General features: G+C 38.2%; 1 pseudogene across 1 annotated transcript in view; it reads left to right on the top strand.

Moving 5' to 3' along the window:
* Positions 1–6,000, top strand: part of LOC101295121 — a 141,616-nt pseudogene that overhangs the window by 98,685 nt on the left and 36,931 nt on the right. The window lies entirely within an intron of this gene.

Below are 6,000 nucleotides of genomic sequence, written 5' to 3' on the forward strand. Positions count from 1 at the left end.
CACATCCCATGACCCATTCCGCCGTAACACGATATTGTCCGCTTTGGGCCCACCGGCCCTCACGGTTTTGTTTTCGGCAGCTCAGGAGCAGCTTCCCAGTAGGTCACCCATCCTGGGATTGCTCTAGCATTAACATGCTTAACCTCGGAGTACCCATCCCCTCCGAAGCCGCTGAACCACCAAAAGGCCTCGTGTTAGATTGGAGGTGGGCATGTACATATACAGCACATAACCCCTCTCCGTTTGGCCGATGTGGGATATTACAATCCACCCCTCTTGGGAGTCCGACGCCCTCGTCGGCACACTCGCACCACACGGCAGAGTGGTTCTGATACCATTTGTCACATCCCATTACCCATTCCGCCGTAACACGATATTGTCCGCTTTGGGCCCATCGGCCCTCACGGTTTTGTTTCCGGCAGCTCAGGAGCAGCTTCCCAGTAGGTCACCCATCCTGGGATTGCTCTAGCATTAACATGCTTAACCTCGGAGTACCCATCCCCTCCGAAGCCGCTGAACCACCAAAAGGCCTCGTGTTAGATTGGAGGTGGGCATGTACATATACAGCACATAACCCCTCTCCGTTTGGCCGATGTGGGATATTACATATATAGTAGGTCACAAATTGACATTGTAAATTTTTATGAGGTATCATATACACTGTTGTGAGATTCCACATCGTCTGGGGGAGAGAAGTGATGTGCCTTATATGTTCAAACACATCTCCCCGGCCCTCTGATTAACTTTGTTGAGGTCGTATTATGGCCCAAAGCCAGACTGACTTTGTTGCAAAATTTCTATTTGTGGAAACTTACAATTTTCAAAAGCTTTCTATTTTTAGAAACTTTCTATTTTTAGAAGTATTTTATGACCATTCAAATAATCGTCAAGGTCTAATCCTTAAGCTGTGTAATTTCGTTGACGTATTTTATACGGAATCCAAACTTCATTCACGAGGAGCATGCGAATCGAGCTTCGGAGTACTAGGTAACGTGGAACGACATTCCAGGTATGGAGAGCTAACACTTCCTTATTAGAGGCCTTGAATACTTGTTTTATGGTTCATATCTAATTATTACCTTGGAAAAGTCATGCTCATTTTACTTATCATGGCTGATGCCTTGGTGGTTTTTGGATCTAGTTTGCCAACCAGCAAAGGTTGGTGGTCATGAAGACTATCCAATCAATTCTCTCTCTCTCTCTCTCTCTCTCTCTCTCTTTTGATTGGATGGTCTCCATGACCACCAAAGGTTGCTGGTTGGCAAAACTGGATCCGTGGTTTTTATTACATGAGTTGATAAATGTTGAATTTGAATAAAACCCGAGGCTAGACAATGTTTATGTGAGATATGTGATAGTTTAGTGACCTAAGAGTGGTGGGATGTTGTCCCTCAGTCTCAAAATTCGTAAACCCTCTGAATGGGCTATTTGACCATATGTTGTGTCAAGCCCGTGGTACCTTGTTAGGATACGGAGGTATTGGCAATGATGTCATACTAATTATTATTATTGTAGCCAGTAATTAAAATGACACACTACTAGAAAAAAAATACTTAGGAGACGGAATTATTTCGTCTCTTAAGTGACAGATTTCATCTCTTAAGTACTTAGGAGACGGAACGTCCGTCGGTTAAGATTTGTCGCCTAAGTGTGGTGAGGTAGACACTTAGGCGACGGAACCTAAAATTCTGTTGCCTAAGTGGTTCTTAGGCGACGGAATACTTTCGTCTCCTAAGCACTTAGGCGACGGATTTTATTTTATAATAAAAAAAAATTATCCACTTAGGAGACGGGATAGTTGATTCCGTCGCTAAAGGCTGGAAAAAAGTTTATAAAAAAAAAGAAACGCCACTGCAGGTTTTTTATCCACACACTCCGACCGCCCCAAATACCACCACCACCACCACCGCAGGTTTCAGAAGTCACAACTAAATGTCTTGAACTTCTTCTCATCCTACATATAAGTAGTAAAAACTTGCATTTATAAACTGCATATGGAAAACATAAAATTTACTGCCCCCCAGTAGAACTCTACTAGGGATCAGTAAACTTGCAAAAAATAACTCCCTTTCAATTTCAGGGGCACAACACACAACAGATACCAAATCTTACCCTAATAAACAACTTTATTGGCTCCTAATGAACCTAGTAGAAGTTTACTGCCCCCCTAGTAAACTTCTACTGGGGGTCAGTAAAATTCAATACAGTATCTCTCTTTCAATTTCATGCCAATTATACACAATAGATACTCATTCTTACCCTAATAAACAAATTCATTGCCCCCTAGTAAACCCAGTGGAAGTTTACTGCCCCCTAGTAAACTTCTACTGGGGGGCAGTAAACTTCTACTAGGGGTCAGTAAACTTCAATACAGTATCTCTCTTTCAATTTCATGCCAACAATCTGCCCCAAATATACCACCACCACCATTGTACCAAATAACCACCATATATGCCACCACCATCATACCAATCATATCCTAACCAAAATTAAAATCAAAATCAAATTAAACAAAAACACATAAATCTATCACCAAACCTAATTAAACCAGAAAAATTGAAGAACTTACCTTGATTTCTTACCCATTTTAAATTTCGAGGGACGGTGGTGAGTCGGCGGGAAGGCTTGGTAGGGAGAGAAAGGTGGCAGCAGCGGCGTCTGCGGTGACCCAGATCTGAGGCTTGGTGCAAGAGAAGGGGACGAGAAGCTTGCTGGCGACGGGGACGGGTGAGTCGAGTCAGGTCGGGTCGAGAGGGGGAGGTTGTTGGCTCCGAGGAGGGTGCGGAGGTGGCCGGGTGATGTTGAAGAGGGTCTTGACGGTGTTGAGAGTGGTGGCGTTTGTGGGGACGAAGTCGATGAGCGCGTGGCAGTTGGAGGTGGCGTTTGTGGGGGTGGTGCAGTTGAAGGTGGCGGTGGAGGAAGGAGCTGTGAGAATGGAGAGAGAGCCCGGCATGAGAGTGATGGTCTAGAGAGAGAGAGAGAGAGCTCTAGGAAAAGATGGGTTTCCTTCTATTTATAAAGTTGGTGAGTGTGTGATTTAAAAGAATTGATATGTTTTGAAAAATTTTGGTTTGAATTTTCATGAAATTTTACGCGGGAAGATGAACGCTGAATTTTTTAGAACTTAAGCGACGGAATGTTCTATTTTCGTCGTCTAAGTGATTCATTATTTTTTTTTTTAAAACATTCTGTCTCCTAAGTAAACATTTCCGTCTCTTAAGTTCTACTTAAGCTACGAAATGTAGTTTCGTCTCCTAAGTGATTCATATAAATTTTTTAATTTTTATTTTTTCAAAATGTCGTCGTCTAAGTAAAAATATTCTGTCTCTTAAGCAGTACTTAAGCGACAGAATGAAATTCCGTCTCCTAAGAACAACTTAGGAGACGGAAACTGTTTCGTCGCTTAAGTAAAAAATTCCGTCGCTTAAGTACCACTTAGGAGACGGAATTTTTTAATTCTGTCGCCTAAGTGCTATTTTCCAGTAATGACACTCTCACTACCCATGTTTACATGAGTGGTAGTTATGCCGGGTTCGCCATGTAAAACAAACTGAGGGTGTGGTCACGAAATTGATTGGAAATCCGGCAACTAAGTATTTCTCAGCTCAGACTTTTGCATTGCATGTTGCACTGTTTGATAAGATCTCAAAAGCAAGTTTATGCCAAGTTCATCTTTTGAAACCATTTTGATAAAGGCATGTTCTACGGCTTATTATTATGTTATCGTAAGCATAGGTATTCAACGTACCCTAGCTTGGTTGGGCTGGACCTTATTGGGCAAAGTAAGGACAAACTCTCACCCTTACAACAGTTTAAGATGCATGTATTATGTACTGATACGGCACATATAATAAGAAGGGAGATTAGGGCGTGATTGTTAATATCAAGTCTTATATTTGATTGAGGTGACTTCTTTGTTTCATTTCGAGTTCGCTTCCTTGTTTCATTTTGAAACTTGTCCTTGTGTGTGTTTGTTAGGTCACATTGCACTTGTTTGTTAAATTGTTGAGTATCAGAGCGCTTCTCGTTGCTTGAAATGTCTTTGATAGTGTCGTGCTATTTTAATGTTGGCCCATTAGGTACCATCTTTCGTCTTCCAACTTTGTTTTGTTTTTGTAAAAATTAAACGTGTTTTTTTTAGTACGGCTATTAGGACCGCACTAAAAATGTAAGGATACTAATTAAACAAAAAGTATTATTGCATTTATTTTCTCTAAACTTTCTAATTCAATAATACTGGATTGCATTTTATTATTCTCTTTATTGATTTTTATTTTCTAGTTTTACCACTTACGTACTTAATTATTAAAGCATTTATATTCAGACTTAAATTTATTTATTTTTTTTAAAAGTGAAATACTATGAGTAATATCGATCATGCATGTGACATAAAAATTTAGGTTATCATACATGTCACATGCATATATAAGGTGAAAAAATATTTTTACAAAAATTTTGATCTATCAATTATTAAAAAAAAATAAATAAGTATTAAAATAATTTATCAACATGAGGTATAAAAGCCTAGTACCATTTGGTCTAACGACATAGTTTTCTTAGGAAGTAGATGGTTGTGAGTTTGACTCATGAAGTTATAATAGTTGAGTTGTTTACCTGATAAAAAAAAAAACGGGAGATATAAAAACAAAAAGTATAAACTTAGAAAAAAAAATAGTATGTGTAGGATAGAAATACAAAAGTAAATACAAACACTATGCCAAAAACAGCAACTGTCGTCTGAAGAAAAATTATATGTCGTCTGAAGAAAAATTATATGTCGGCTGAGGCCCTACCGTCTGATCATTAATCAGACAACAGTTCTCCACCGTCGTCTGAGTATTGATTAGACGACATATGTTATGTCGTTTGAAATTTGACAAGTCTGGAAGGTTTATGAACTTTATGTCGTTTGAATAAAAATCCAACAACATTTAAATGTCGAGTGAAAGAAGAAAAAATGAATGATTTGTCGAATTAGATGTAGTCTGATACAACCATACACTACAAATAATCGTCGAGCTACTGAACCTACAACGACAAATATATTCACATGTTGACAATTTAATGTCGTCTGATGTTATTAAAGTTGGAAAATTACTAGACTCTATGTCGTCTCAATGTAAAACCAACGATACATATATGTCGTCTAATAAGACACTTATGTCGTCTGATAGTTCGTTTAACTTCGCTTTTATGTTGTAGGGTATGATGATTTATGTCGTTTGATTGTCTATTGGACTTCATATTATTATTGCTTGTTATAAAACTTATGTTGTTTGATTGTCTATTGGATTTTATAATTTTATTGCTTGTTATAAGCACTTATGTTGCTTGATTATGAATTGAACTTCATATGTAACAAAATTAAGAATAGAACAAAGAAAGTAACACTTTATTGAATGTTAGTAACCCACTTCAATTACAAAATCATTTGAAGCGTAAGAATACATTTTGATCCTAATCTACATATAACTACATTCTTATTCCTCTCCTTTACCATGAGCCAAGTGAATCCCCAAAGCAGCAGCAAGATGAATCGTGTAAGAATGCTGAGGCCTGAAAAAGAGGTTAAGAATTAGAACATGCATGATGCAAAGAACACATATCTAGATATACTTATGAAAAGTAAAAAAGCCACAAACCTGTGAGAAAAGGATACAGAACCCACAAGCTGTAATTAAGCACTTACAAGTTAACTTCCACAGTTAGAAAACCTAAGAGATTACAAGAGTAAAGCATCCCTTAATGCTAACCGAAAATAAGATTCTCATAGTAGCACTAAGCTTTTATCAGAATTATGAAACGTTTGAAAATAAAATCTTTGCAAATATAGTGATAGACATGCATACCAAACGTACAAACGTGCTAAACGTACAATGGAATGATTATACAGCAGAAAAGTGAAACACTATGGCCTTTCATTGGTGCTAGACCTAAATCTTTTTGTAACAGCTATTAAGAATCTTAAAACTAGAAGGAATCTGTCTATTCATTCCTTCC

This window comes from Fragaria vesca, linkage group LG3 (assembly GCF_000184155.1).
Source record: "Fragaria vesca subsp. vesca linkage group LG3, FraVesHawaii_1.0, whole genome shotgun sequence".
In the NCBI taxonomy this organism is placed as follows: domain Eukaryota; kingdom Viridiplantae; phylum Streptophyta; class Magnoliopsida; order Rosales; family Rosaceae; genus Fragaria; species Fragaria vesca.